Source organism: Epinephelus fuscoguttatus, linkage group LG18 (assembly GCF_011397635.1).
Source record: "Epinephelus fuscoguttatus linkage group LG18, E.fuscoguttatus.final_Chr_v1".
NCBI lineage: Eukaryota > Metazoa > Chordata > Actinopteri > Perciformes > Serranidae > Epinephelus > Epinephelus fuscoguttatus.
In genome coordinates, this window is record NC_064769.1 from 19,392,474 (window position 1) to 19,408,598 (window position 16,125).

Genomic DNA, 16,125 nt, shown 5'->3' on the forward strand with positions numbered 1-16,125 from the left:
CAGTGGACCACAACAACATACATAATACCGCACAATCATCACTGCATATCTGACAAAAAAATAAATAAATCAAACAAAGACAATAGACAAGACAATAATCATTTAATTGAATATTTTTTATAGTTTATTCATATATGTTTTATACCTTATTTAGAAAAAGGATAACATTTTGTTTACAATAGTTATTGACTGTTCAAAAAAATAAAAAATAAAAATGAAAACCATGATGCAGAGGGGTTTGTCTTTTTGAGGACATATATCGCAAATGTCACCGTTTTTAATCATTCCTCTTTGAACACAGGTTTATTTCAAAGCTGGCAATATAAATCGCCCGCACGGGTCCCCTCTCTCTACAGGCCCCTCTTTCCCAGGGGCTCCAACGCAATCGCACTGTCCATTATATACCCCTAAATCCTACACACTGGACCTTTAAATTTTTATCAGTACAAGCCCAAAATGTCTCAAACATGTTGATGTATTCTGGTCCCAGTCCTCATATTTTCCTGTTCACTAATTGGGGAAAACAGAACTTGACCTCGTTCTTGGCGTCAGCTGTTGGTCATTTAGTTAATTAACCAACAGGAAGGAGGTTAACAGGGAGAAACGGCTGCATTAGAGGAATGAACCTTCCAGCTTTCCTCATTGGGTTTGTGAGTTTATAATTGATACAGACTTCAAATATGTTTCACTATTAATATTCTGTATTTTCATGCAGTGGGCAAACATAAAAAAAAACATTCCTTGAGATGCAGTGCAGCTCAGGTATGTGTGAGAAATCAAATCCTTCGAACTGATTTCAACATATTTGAAAAATATCCTAAAACTAAACAACAAAGTATTTCTAACTTTCATAACTAAACTAACAGGTCCCTCATCAGTCTTGCCTCTGCAGGTCTGTCTTTGACTGAAAGTGAATTCCTCACCTTGAGAAAAACGACAAATTATTCATGACTGCACATTAATTATGCCACAAAGAGACCTATCTTATTCAGCAGGGGATGTTAATCCAGATTGAAGCCTGACGTATAAAAACAACCTGCTGTGACTCAGCCTACGCACACACACAGGTTTCTCCCGCTGCACACTTGAAGGCCCAATCTCGTGGCTTTTCTTGGAAATCTACAAACAGAAACAGTTCAGAGAACATGCCTGTCACTACGGAGGAAATCCTTCTCTGTCACCTGTTTGACTGAGCAGTAAACACAGCAGAACAACATGTCTACTCAATAACCCGCCAGCCGTGATTTCCCTTTATTTACTTTGTTTTGATGTGATGGGGCATCACAGGGAACTTTGAAGCTGTTGTCGACAGATAACAGATATTAGGTTGAGGGATGCACCGTGCTGTTATGTGATCTTTTGCAGCTGAATATCATGCTTAAACAGAGGTTGTCAACCTTTCACAAAATACTACAACCTTGCTTTATTCATTGTTTGCTCTTGGTTTTTCAATACAAACGTGCAGTTGTTGGCCCTATGTGTTGTCAAGGTCCACCCACACAGGTGTTGTCACTTCCTTTACCTGATGAGACCTCCTTTCAGCACCATGGCATGAAAATTATTCATTTATTCACCATTCACTGTTTAAAGAAGTCTACAGAGAGGACTTCTCACACTCCTCAAGTTATTTTCTCATGTGGCAGCCATCATAAATCACTAATCATTAAGACAGCACTATGAAATGGGGATCAAAAATTAGCTAAAAGCATCTAAAAGTGCAAAAGAAAATCCTCTTTTAAAGAAACCCCACAATCAAAAGTCCATATTTTTCCTCTTACCTGTAGTGCTATTTATTTACTTACTAAGGTTTACTTACCCTTGGGCAGCAGACGCTGTATTCCACCATATCTTCTTCTGATTAGATGGTTTATCCAGCTGTTACTGTCGTTGCCATGGTAATGCCCATCCACAAGATTAGTGAGCTTCTGAAGAACCACTTGTCTTTGTTTTAACTGTGACTTCTAATATCAAGAGTCTTTCTCAGGAAGCATGGGTCTCTCGTCCATGAGTAGATGCATGCTTCCTTCTGCGCAATGATACAGTTGGCGGATGTAGTTCGGTGGAAAGAAAATAGTTCCTACATTAAACTGCTCACAACGAGGTCTGTGGATTATCTTGAGTGACAGGGTCAAGATTTCTGGAAGGAGACATTGCTGTTTAGTTTTTCAAATGTTTTTATTTTGTGCTTTGAGCACCACAAGCCATGTGCCATCTAGTTCTATTATATTTGAGAGAAGGCAGACATCTCTACAGCTGATATCTCCAACACTTGGCAACTCACACCAAAACAATCTAGACTGATAAATAGCACTACAGGTAAGAAGAAAAATATGTATTTTTGATTTTGGGGTGAACTGTCCCTTTAACATCATTTTAACACACTGGTGCCCCTGTGTAATTCTCATTATATCTCCACAACTTGAACCTGAGCAGAGGTCTAATCAGACAGAATTATTGAAGACACCTGTGTGAGTGTGCAGGGCTTAAATGTCTGCAGGTTAAATCGTGGCCTGATTTCTAAACAGGCGATTCTTCCAGATTAAAAACACAGCTTGGTAAAGACAGACAGGCTAATCACTTTAATTTTAATATAATTTTGATCTATTCGATATTCAAGCTGTGTAACTTGTTTGGCTCATTGAAAAAACATTAAACATATGGAAAAATACAGACATATGGCAAATTTTCCAACTTTCCAACCTTTTTGGAGAGTGAGGCAGTGCATAAAAGTTGCCCTCTGGATCAGCTGAATTTTCCTGCTGCCCACATCTGATTGACCAGATGTAATACTGTATGAAAGAGTGCTGGGATTTGGAGATCACTGCAAATTTCTCCTTGAAGCTTTTTCTTGAAACTCATTTAGAAAAGCTTCCAAGCACCACAGAGCTGCGTATACGGGTGACGCATTTTGGATTTTAGATGCTATGTGTCAAGTGTTGCTGCCCGACACTCTGTGATTGATTACCCTACTGCTACCCTATTATGGATCTACTGCCGCCGTCACAGACTGTGACTGAATAATAATGACCCTGATAAACAATTAAAAACCGTGTTTGCAGCTAGAACACAACAGACGTCAGACAGCAAGGGTTAGCTTGGGTCTATCAACATGGGAGAAACTCTTTAAAGGGGCTCAACACATTGACCCTGTTCTTTATGTTTTTGCGTCCAACAGCTTGTCTGCATGTTCAGCTTATCGCAGATTAGCCAAGTAGATATGTTGTAGATATAGGATTACAAGGTGTATTTAACTTAGACATTCTCTCCTAACAGATCTCAAGCTTATGTGGTATGCACACCCCTGCCAAGAAAACTCATAAGAGCTAATCATCACTAGCAACATACGCTTCCTGCCATCCTGTAGGAGAATCACTTGTAGTAGATCCACCACTAAATCCCCATTCATCTTAGCCTGTAGCTGAAAATGATTGTGGGTGAAACAGCAGACACAAGCTGATCTGTGTGTTTAGTAAACATTCAACAGCTCCCCACCTCACACAGGTCTCAACTGATGCCCATAAATTTGGCTACAGGCATCACAATCCACTGACCTTGACTGCATTGCAGCAGGTAAACATTACAGCCGATCACTGCCGTGCCACAGCACAGCATGACACGGCCCGGTATCTCAACACAACAGGTCTTTTCTGAACGCTAAGCAGGGACCCGGGGAGAGGCTGAGCCTCGGATAACATAATATAGCTGCTCGAGAGCCCATCCTTCCTGCTGAAGCACTGCACGCCAAGCCTTTCACACAGTGCGGGGAAAGTGAATAGAAAGATAAAGGAGGAGACACACAGGTCACAAACAATATTGCACTGATGCAGAGGGACCACAGCGCCGAGCAGGAGGGAGGAAGAGGGGGGATTCTTCAACTTTCAAATCAGAGTCAGCATCTTTGGGGTGCACCAATTCTCCGACTAAACTGAATGAAAGAATTTCTTCAAGGTGAACATGCAAGACAGCATTTGTTCCATACCGGCATTAACCTGGCACAGACCCAGGGTGGCTCTATCTATCACATCAGGGGCTCCATCATTTTTTAAGCACCAGGAAATAGCCATTTTTCAGCCTTCTGCTGGAAATACAACTGCCCTTTCATTATCTGAATTTCGACAGGTGTTACTTTTACACTATCTAAATCCATTCTGAAGTCAGTATGTTATCCATCTTCTGATCATTTCTTGTTTGATTTAAATATTAACAAGTGTCCTTTTCAAACTACAAAGCTGCTGTCTCCGTGGAGTGCTTCCTGTCCCCCATGCAAAAAAAAAAAAAAAAAAAAAAAAAGCAACAGGAAGATGAGGAGGAAACCAGTTGAAACTCCCTAGATGGCCAAAATTCTTTTGAAGCTCCCCCTGACTGCCTTCAGGAAGCTGCACAAGACACAGGAACTGTTCTCAGACAACGGTACTTTGGGTCACATTCGTTTTAACACTTAATAAACAGCAGGGATGATTCATCATGAAACAATATACACAGCGGCATGATTTAGGTTTGCTCAGTTGTACAGTGAGGTAGGTTTTGTTTGATGACATCTGCCAGCTGAAATAAATAACACAGTGACTCTGCAGTGTTTGGTACAAACATCTTCTTATTGTCTACAATAGGATATATTATTCCAAATATCAAAAACTCAGGTAAATACTTCAGGTAAATAGTGTATATTTCCTGGCAGGTATGACCGAGGAGCTCTGTGTGTTTACTATCACAGCACTGACCTTGGCTCATGACAATGCATTTTTATGTAAGCTTACACGAGTGTCTTGTTTACTTTCTGAGGTCGAATACAGAGAACTGCTGTGTACTCAGACCGCGAGGAATAGGTGTTTTTTTTTTCTTTTTTCTTTTTTTTATTCAGAGTGGGATATTACATTGCTTACACGAATACAACCTTAACCCTCAGTAGCATATATTGAAATTTATTGAATGCGGTGTTATTTTGTGGGCAGATGCTGTTTGCTCCCAGGTGTCCGTAGCCAACAATGCTATTTGCATGCGGGGTGAATGGCCAATGTGGCTATTTACAACCGGGTGTATAAAGCATCATGGCAGAGGCAAGCACACTAGTGTCCATAGTCAGCAATGCTCTTTGCACTTGGGTGTATATTTCTGGGCATCTTGGCAACGTTGCAATATGACGTTTGCATTAACAAGTCTATTCAGCTATTGTGCTTATGTGTATGTATACAGTGTGCAATCAGCAGCTTTATACGTCCTAAAAACTGAAAATAAAAGTCAGCTTAGTCTTAAAATAATAAGATAACACTGACTTGTAAACCCCAGAGTCCTGTGCTTAACCCATTCACCCATCATAACTTATTCCCTTTGTGGACTGTGTCACCTTTTATACTACGTCACCTTTTTTCTCGGAAATTTACGACTTTAATTTCAGAGAATATCAGAGATTGGTTCGTACTAGCCCTGACCGTGACCTCTTTGCCCTAATCTTAACCACTTCCGACCTGTACACATCAAAATGACAAATATTAGCCAGTGACAGCCTGCAGTAGGGATGGGTATTGCCAGCTGAATAGCTGCAGTGTGACTATTCTCAACCACGCAAATAGACACTCTGTATTTTTTATGTTGTGCCTTTTGTGTGTTAGCAAATCAAAGTTTACCAAAACAGAAAAAGAGGAAGTAATGACCCTCTGATTTAATTTACAAACACCATTACCTCTTCACTGTGTACATACGCTATGACTTCATAGTCTTAAAACTTGCATTCTTTCTAATGGCCAGCAGGGGGTGCAAACCAAAGTCCGATTGTATAAAAATTTATGAGAAAATGCTCCTCTTTTGCACTTGATGTGTTATCTTAGTAAACATTCTCCTTACCTGTTCATGTTTTCAGCATGATGTTCATTTCGTAAATGATTGTCTCATTTAGAGAAAAAAGATAGATAATAAAGCAGGATATGCTTTGGGGCGTTGCTACCTTGTGATTGACAAGTCACTACTAAGACACTATCCTTGGATTCTCAATCAGATCTACCCCGCACTCCTTCATAGCTCCACCCTCTCATCCAAATATGGTCATTTCTGGATCCAAAAAAATCAAGATGGTGATGGCCATAATGCCAAACTTGAGCCCTCAAAACAGCAGTTCACAAACGAGCGGGTGACGTCACAGTGGATACTTCCATTTCTTTTATACAGTCCATGTTTCAATATCAAATTTAATAGCAATCTGCTGACTAAAAACAGAATCTGACCTGGTGCAAGACAGGGGGTAGGGGGCAGAGGGCAGGGGGTCTCAACAACATCATTAGACTTCATCTGCTGGGGACCAGCAGCATATGTCATGGAAAACAATTTGATCATGTTTCTGACCAGACACAATAAAGACCAATGGACAGACATATAAGATGAACAACAATCATTTGTCAGGTTTCCCACCTTGGTATTAGAGCTAACAGCAGTTCTCGGTCCTGATCCCAGTGCCCCTGTTTGTTTTCACCCTTGGTTTGGCTTACAGGAGGTAGTACCCTAGGTAATGTGAATAATGCAAGAGTCAGTCAACACATTTTGGATGGCATTTTTAGTAATTCAACCATTTTTAAAAGCTGTTTTATGTTCAAGTCTTATCAGGTTACATCTCAAGTCACATCTCAAGTCCTTAAGGACAGAAGTCATCATGAATCACATGCAATACAAGTCTTCAAGGTCTCTAAATGCTTAAAATGACAGCATTAAAAAATTAAAAATGTTCTTCACACATCTACAGCAGACTATGTGTACTCAACAGCAGAGCAGTTTGTACATCACAGAAAGGAAAACATGACCAAAATGTTACGTGAGAACATGTTGAGGGCTTGAAGATGCCATTTTCCATATTCTGCCATCAGCTTTATTTATGATGTTATTTGAAGAGCAGAGACACAGATGGGTAGATTCTGTGGAAAAAACACCAGCACCAGAACAAAAGTAAGGAGACACATCTGAGTGACACAGACAAAAAGTTTAGGTAGGGGGTTATGTATCTGACCATGTATGAAAATCTGTAATGAAGACTCAAAGAAAAGTCATTCCTGCTGCAGATTTAACTACAACAATATCTGTTTTGTAGCTTTACAGTATTTCTTATCATCCAGGGAAATATTTTGTTAGAGTGTTCACAAGGCTGTATAAGGCTCGATTGCCAACTTAACAGAGTGGGCAGCTCTCCCAGGTTTACTGTATGGTCTGTTTAATTAATTGCAAATTTGTTTTGGAGTTTAAGAAGGTACCTATTTTTCTGTCCAAATAGTTTTAGAGCTTATTATTTCCGTTCATATTCTGCTCAGATGCATATTTCTAATAAACCTGTTTATAGCCAGGCTGGTGAAGTGGCCTTATGGATGGCAAAGTACAGACACTGATGGTCCCCAGAGGATGAAACCTACAGAGTTTGGCAATCTCCTGGCTTTTCATCTATCATCTAGCAGGTCAAAATTTCCTCTTATTCTGTGAAATATCTCAACTTCTGTTAGTGGGGATGCACGATAATGTCGGTACGTCATCAGTATCTTCTGATATTGGCTTTAAAATGAACTATCAGAATTGGCCAACATGCTTTTTCTTATTTTGCACAATGAATAAATATTACATACACTGAAAAGTATTGTATTTCATGTCTCCATCTGCTGGTGGGCCATCGGGATAAGAGTATGCATGGATAATATGATGTAAATTCCACTACAGACATGACTTGGTGGTCACTAAAATTAGGGAGGGAAAATGTGGAGATAGATCTCGGTTATCAGCCACATGAGCTGTTATACTCCAATATCATGCATCCCTGTCTATTAGATGGATTGGCACAAACTCTTGATACATTTCTGCAAACCATGACCACTTTACATTTGGACGTTCCATACATACCATATTAATGTTTGTTAAGTCTTTGAGCTGACTTTATCATCAGGAGATGAAAGGCATTGGGTGACGTGTCACGGCTGCCAAGTTGCAGACTTCTGCAGAACACTGTTCAAGACCAAACAAGGAAACTTGTTGTGTTTCAGCGAATCATTACTGTGTTGTGAGTGGCTTTTAAGCTCCAAAGGTGAGTGCTCTGTAGCAACTTGTCACTGCGTTTCCACTGGCTTTTTAGGCTCCATTTGTGGGTGTTTTGTGCCAACCTGTCTCTGGGGACAGTGCCACGAAAAGCTGTTAGTGTTTTTACTGAGACATTGCTGCTTTTCCTGCCAGGATTGTGCCCTCCAATTAGAGTATTTCAAGCCAACATGAGCTTGTCCCAACCATAACCAAGTGGTTTTACTGCTTGAACATAACCACACGTTGACCATATTGTTATTGAAACATAAAGTTTCAACGTAAACGTACACATTTAACGTATCCATGGTTTGCAGAAACGTTCAATGCCAACATTTTTTCTGGTGATTAACTTGCTTATTCCACTACCGGATCGCTTGTTGATAGTGTTAATGGGAAGGACATGGAACGGCCTTGAACGTCCAAGCAAGTATTTCAAAGCTCTTTTAGGAAACTGGTGCGAGGACTTTTCATCCTGTTTTCAGATTAACTTAGGGGGTCACATCAGACCAGGAGAGCACTTCATGTTGACATTTAAAAAAACAGCAACTTTGGTTTACTCTAAAATTAGTAATCAAATCACGACACGGGGGACAGAACCTGGCCCAGATGGGTCGACTGTAATTCATAATCACAGGTTCCCCTGCTCCGTCCAATCATCACATATTCATCTGCAGTATGTGGTCTACCACCTCTGTGACGCCCCTTGTCTACTCAATATTCTCTCACTTAAGGTGTGAACAGCTGTCCTTGCTTTTGATGGCAAAACGTATGCATCTCACGTACTGTATATACTGAGGGAAATTTTGAAGTCATCTTTTTTTTTTTTTTTTTAGCTATAATGAAAACTTCTACATGTCTTATCATTATTTTATGCATATTTTCCTGCAATTTAATGTGACATATTTTGCATCATTGGACTTTAAATTCAAGCTCAATAGACTTGCATGAAGTTTATGATTTGAATTATGTGAGGTCAATCAGGTTAAAGCATCACTTAATCCTAAATTAACATCCAAGCAAATCAGTTAATATGCTGGCATTCAGAGGGAGAGTTCATAAACACTTCTCTTATAGACTTGGATTACATTTAAAGTCAGAGCAACGGGACTGGATCTGTCAGATCAGCAGCTGTGAGGGTCTTAATGGAACGATATGGATGCTATTATTAGTATTTACACACATGACCTTTGCATATTATTATTCCTTTACCATGAAATCAGTGGAAACACTCAATTTTGTGCCACTTAAGCAACATTCCAGCTTATAAAACATTCATTTCCTGGACTTGATATTTAGATAATTACATTTGCAAATAAGACATTACTGTGTATTCTGCAGTAAGTTAAAGCTGAGCCAACTCTGATACACTCTCTGTTTAATAACAACAAGGCCAAAATGCCCTTCACCAATAAACATTATAGTTTAGATAGCGGCCGACAGGGTAATCCATCTTAACAGAGCACACTTTTTTTGTCTCCCAGGAGCAGCAGGAAAACTGCAAATTTTATACAGTTAGTAGCAGCTCGGTTTCTTCTCTGTAACCTCAGGGAAACTCTGTAACAAGGAGATACATAGAATCTTACCGTAGCAGCCTTAACTAGGCATGGCAGGTCTGTTTCGCTTTGAATTTCTCGGTGTGCATGGAGCTCTAGTGAGAGTGATACTCTGCATTTAAAGAAGATGGACGGTGGTGTCCTTTACTTCAGCCTTTTTCAAAACCAGAAACACAAGAGCAGAAGTGTAAGAATGGATTTAACAGTGTGTTTATCCGCTCTCATTTGCAAATGTCAGCATGCCCTGCAAACTAGCGGTCATGTCTAGATGGTAACCCAAGATTCGCGAAAACAACCACAAGATTTCATGGACCCTGTTTCAAGTGATCATTTTAACCCCAGTCATGATCCTATACTAACCCTGAACAAGTGCTTATTGTGCCACAGCGTTGCTTATGGTAGTCCATCGTATCCGATGATGACATTCTACTTCTTTTGGTGAGTTCTGAGGTGACTATTAAGTCCAATGTGTGAGCCACAAGGTCTATTACAGTGAGGGCATATGAAGTCAGTAATTGTTGTCGCCTTGGCTGCAGTGACCATCTTCCTCCCCTGGCGCTTCCTTTCCCTCACCTCACTCCTCTCCTCTTCCAGGTGCTGAATGCCAGCTTGGCAAAGTCTCCTCCAGAGAGGACGGTCCGTGACAGTGCTTTCCAGCTGTGTGTACTGTATCCCACACTTCTTGAGCGTTGTTTTGAGCTGGTCCTTGTATCTCCGCTTTTGACCTCCTGCAGTTCGCTGACCATGGCGTAACTGACCATACAGCAGTTGCCGTGAAAGTCTGTCCTCTGTCATCATGATGGTGTGGCCAACCCACCGCAGTTGGTATTGAAGAATAGTGGCCTCCATGCCATCTTGGTACCAGTTCTCTGTTACTCCAAGTTACTCCAAGGATGCGCTGGAGACATTTGATGTGGAAGTTCTCCAGCTGATGGATGTGATGGCGATACAGGGTCCACGCTTCACAGCCATAGAGTAGGGTGGAGACACAGATTGCCACAGCATTATCACAATATACAATATAAAACAGCAAGACAAGAATATTTTAAAGCAGCTCTGGGGGTGTAAATATAGACTGTGCAGGCAGTGCGGTTCCACTGGGCCCCCGTGAGAGAGTCGGCCCTCCAACAATGTGTTGGGTGGAGAATGGGCTCTTATGAGTGATTGCCACTTTGATAAAATTGTGTTCAAAGACAAAGTCAATGAAAAACAGTGCAATTTGCTTTAATTGCCCTTGAAAAGGGCAAACCCATCTGTCATGTTTATTTTTTCTTTTCTTTTTTTTAAAAAAAATATTCCAAAATAAGATGCTTATTCTATAACTACAAATCAACAATTAAATTGTTAAATTAAATTTAGAATTTCTTATTTTCTTTGGTATTTTTGTTACATACAGATATGTAATGATGATTGCTAGGTAATATGTACATGGATGTTATCCCATGTCAAGTCTCTGATCATGTGATGAGACAATATGTGCATGATAGCATGCACTAGGGCCCAGCTTAATAGTGTGCACGGAAAGAAACAATTGTGGTTCAGCACCGTTTTGAGGAACATTTTAGCTCCTATTTCAGAGTTGTTACTCTCCCAGCTCGCGAGGAACCATGAATGACATAGGCGTTTAGTGATTGGTCAAACACAGCCAATGCAACACATGGAACTGCAAATTTTACAGTCCTGTTAGCCATGTGAACAGCAGCCAACACAAACACAAACAACAACTCATAACAACAACAAAAAAAAGTGTAAGAAAATGCACAAATGACCGATTTTGACTTGTCTATACCAACCACTGGCCGGCTTGCAGTAAGTCACTATTAATGGTGCGAATGCAAACATGAAAAAAGCCCTTGATGGTATGTAGTTCTCAGGGGAGCTCCTCTCAGGGATTCCCCAGAACCGTTAGGTCCGAAACTGCCTCAAGAAGAACATCATTAACTGACTAGGATACTTTAGTTTGAGCTGTTTCAAAAAATACTGTGTTCCCACCATTAAGTATTCCCCCAGTGACTGGAAGCCAGTCCTGGAGGCCATCAGAGTCCAGGCTAACGTTAAGCCCAGTTCAGACCAAAGATTTGGGATAAGACAAGTTGAAAGAGGCAACTACTTGCAATGCACCATTCTGTAACGTTCTAAAAACCCGCCAGTTTACACCAGTGCAACTACAGTAGATGAGATGGTGTATCATCTCTATGCAACAACCCTCCGTACTTCGTTTCTGATTTTCAGCTATTCAGGCTTATTGTGTGGCTGAATATAATTTGTAGCTTCTTAAAATATGAATAAGGACAGTGATAGTGAAATACTGGCTATGGTTGCGTTTGTAGTAGTGATGAAATGGCAATGTGTTCATAATGAATACGCTACAATAACATAAATAACCAGTGCCAATTAATCAGTCAGTGAGAATGTGTGTGTGTGTGTGTGAGGGCCATAAGCACATACAGTGAGCGGTGACCCACCGTCCGACACCGGCACACTATTAAGATAGAAACAGAAGGCTCAGCGGGGACAGATCACCTGCCGCAGCAAGCGAACACGCCATCTGCGGTCATTTTGACTTGACCAGAGGACTTCACTGCAAGCTGATTGGCTGCTGAAACAGATGATGTGCTTTAAGTTCTAAAACCAACTGATGGCGATTTTGCCGGCGGAGTTGCAGGTGGCACCATCAGCCGGCTTAAGTCAAGCTCAGACCTGCCGGTTCACATCACTGCAACAATGGTTTTGTCCTGTTGGAAATCTTTGGTCTGAATTGGGCATTAGAGGCTCTGTCCTGCTATCTGTTCGATTAAAGCATTGTTAATTGAATCAGTTTGTGATATACTTCAAACAATAATAAAGCTGAGAATAAATGGAGTTGAATGCAAATTCAAATGTGGGTCACATGACATTTGGTGACACTATGGTGGCATTTCTGCTTTTTGCCGATGACGCTCTCCTTTGGATTCAAAGGATTGTGACCTTCGATGTTCTGTGGTGATGTTTGAAGCTGAATGTGATGCAGGAAAAGGTGAATCTGGGTGAGGAGGGAGCAGCTGCCACAAGTGGAGGAGTTCAGGTGAGGTATTGTAGAGTGATGGGTTTGTGAGATTGATTATCAGTTAGGGGCAGCGGCCGGCAGGTTTTGTACGAGCATGTGGCGGTGAAGTGAGAGCTGAGCTATAAAGTAAAACTCTCAGTTTTTACCAGTCAGTCCTCAATCAAATCCTCAAAGCTTTGGATAGTGACAGAAAGAATGAGAGTGCAGATGAGGTTTCTCTGCTGGGAGGCTGGTCTCCCTCTGGTTTAAAAAGAGCTCAATGATTCTGGAAAGCCTCAACATTGAACAACTGCTCCCTTTGCATTGTGAGAAGGCAGCTTAAGTGGTTCAGGCATCTAATGGAAATGCCAGGCTCTGTTTGGAGGTGTTCTCAGGCATGACCAACTGGGAAGACACCCCAGAACAGAGCCAGGACACACTTGAGGGATTAAATCTCCCATCTGGCCTCAGTGAGATGAGGCTTCCCCCCAGAGGAGCTGGAACAAGTTGTTAAGGAAACGACCATTTTGCAATCACTTGAAACTGGATAGCTTTGATGGATTCTTTTTTTAATCTTAATAAAGTCTTCCTGATCATGATATAATGACTTTTATATTTCTAAAACTTCACCGACCTTTCTACAACCTTACTGTCTTGCACTGTAACTTAGTTCTGTCTTTGGCTGTCTCTAAACTGCTTGTACCCTGAAATTGATTTCTTTCTGTCTGGAGATCAGAGCATGCCCCATCCACGCCTCTGCAATCCCTTTTTTATATTGACAAACCAAGGGCAAAAAGTAAAAAAAGACACACTTTTCTGTCCTTTATCTGATCCCTCTATCAATTAAAAAGAAGACTTTCCTGCTCTAATGGACTGGAATAAGGATAAGATTACAATGACACTGCATGCACTGTCATCCCACTCACTGTCGGACACTTTGTTTGTGAAGTGTTTTTTTTTTTTTTCTTTTCAGGCACATAAACAGAAGGTATTTTCCTGCTTGAATCTTTCTCATGAGGTACGGACGATAATTATGTCTCACTCAATTCTCAGCACCCCGTCTGGATGTTTTGATTTCAAAAGTGGGTCACCTCTAAAAGTGATGAAAGTAATTAACAGTGCCCAAACAAAAGCTTGCTTCTCAGTCTTATTTCATACCCATCTATATTAGTGTATACCATCCATAAATTTGTAATGCGCTCATTTATATTAATTCATTTGTATTAATGTGAAACTAAAGCTGTTGTTGGTAGCTTTAATCTAAGGAAAAGATAACACATTTTTCACATTTACTGAAACTGTCTCTATATTCAAACAGCACTTAATGGGACAGAAAATCTGTGAAAAAAAAAATCATATTCCTCTGCCTACTCTGTCGCCTTGTAGCGCTACTAATGGCCTATACCGCATGCGAATGAAAACAACCAATCCGAGCCGAGGAGTCTCTAATGCAGCTGTCAATCACGTCAGTCGCTCAGTGAACTGCAGTCAATCTGTCAAACTAGGCAGCACTGACCAAATATAAATCAAGATTCTGTTGCGGCATTGCCAATGTCTCACCTCAGATGTTTTAAGAAACATATTTTGGTGTACTGGTTACTGTGATGCGGGTGCTGTGCCGGACAGTTGAGGTGAAGATGGAGCTGAGCCAGAAGGCAAAGCTTTCGATTTTCTGGTCCATCTACATCCCAACCATCACCTATGGTCATGAGCTCTGGGTAATGACTGAAAGAATGATACTGCTGATACAAGCGGCCGAAATGAGTTTCAGAAGGGTGGCTGGGCTCAGACTTGGAGACTGGGTGTGGAGCATGGACACCCAGAGGGAGTTTGGAGTTGAGCTGCTGCTCCTTTGCGTCAAAAGGGGTCAGTTGAGGTGGTTTGGGCATCTGATCAGGATGCCTCCTGTTATAGAGGTGTTCCAGGCACATCCCACAGGTAGGAGGCCCCGGGGCAGACCCAGAACATGTTGGAGGGAGTACATATCTAATCTGGCCTGGGAACGCCTTGGGGTCCCCCAGGAGGAGCTGGAAAGCGTTGCTGGGGAGAGGGACATCTGGGGTGCTTTGCTTGGCCTGCAACCAGGATAAGCTGGTTGAAAATGGATGGATGGATGTTAAGCTACAAAATGAGAAAATTTGCTCCAGCAAGTGGGCAGTGCTTGGTTTTCACTTTCTCATTTTACAGCTAAACAGTACACTAAAATATGTTTCTGATTCATATTTGATCAGCCCTGCCTAGTTGGACAGTTTGACTACTGACTGTCAGCTGCATTAGAGACTCCTCATTTCTGATTGGTTTTCGGTACACCACAGTAGATTCTAACAAATGCCATTAGAGGTAATAGAAAAAGGCGCATGATTTTTTTGATCGATCTGTCTCTTGTACTTTTTTAAGAGTATAGTGACAGTTTCAGTGAATGTGACACAAATCTATTTTCATAAAAGTTACAAACAGTGACTTTAAAGGTTCAAAGAAAAAACTTCAGAGGCACCACAGATTGATGCTTCACTTTAGACCTCCTGTTTAGCATTTACAAACAGAATCCAAATATTTATTTCATGGTTTATTAAACCCTATAATGTACTTGTATGCTTATTAATGTACAGTATTTTTTTTTGGCAATTATGACTTCTCATATGAAGACACATTTTATAATATTAGCCTGAACTTGTGTTTTACTATATTGTCTTTCATTATCTTTTCATACACCCTCCGCTTATGCATGTCCACAGGATGAGTTACAGTTGTTGACAAATATATGAATAAATATCTGCTTACAACTACATTTTATTGTGTCTTATAAACCATTTACTACATGTGTGAATACTCATTATGAATACTAAGTAGGAAAACTTAAAATATTGTTACAGAGTCTTTCTTTAATGAGCTTTTGTCTAAGAGGAAAAGGTTTCATCAATCTTAAATTAAATGTGAGCTGTCATATCAAACAATCTTCCAATGTTATTGTGAAATATAAAGGCAGCACTTTCAAACACAATGTTGGGGACAATAAAAATAAAAAATATTGCAGTGTGTGTTTCTCAGGTTGTGGATAAAATCACTCAGCTGAAATTGGTTTTCTATTCTTTGCATGAGGAAATGGATCAAAAGCTATCACGCAAACTTCATAAGTAACCAAATTACACCAAAATGAGTTTTTGATGTTAATGCAAAGGCTCGTCTAGTTGAATTTCTGTCATCAGCAGCTCGGAAAACAGCAGAGGACGAATATTTCACATCCATTAAACTGATAATTATTCTTCATCAACACCTTTCCAAGTGAGCAGAACAAACAACAGATTCCATCAAAAATTCATCTTTACCTGGTTTATTTTGTGTTTTTGTTTGAGTGCAGGCAGCCTGCCAGTTTCTTATGAATCTCATGCCCCGATGTGAGTGTATTTGGTGTGTGTGTGTGTGTGTGTGTGTGTGTGTGTCATTGAGAATATGGTGTGTGTGGATGTGGAGAAGGCAGTGTGAGGCACATGTATCAAGCGTATTTCT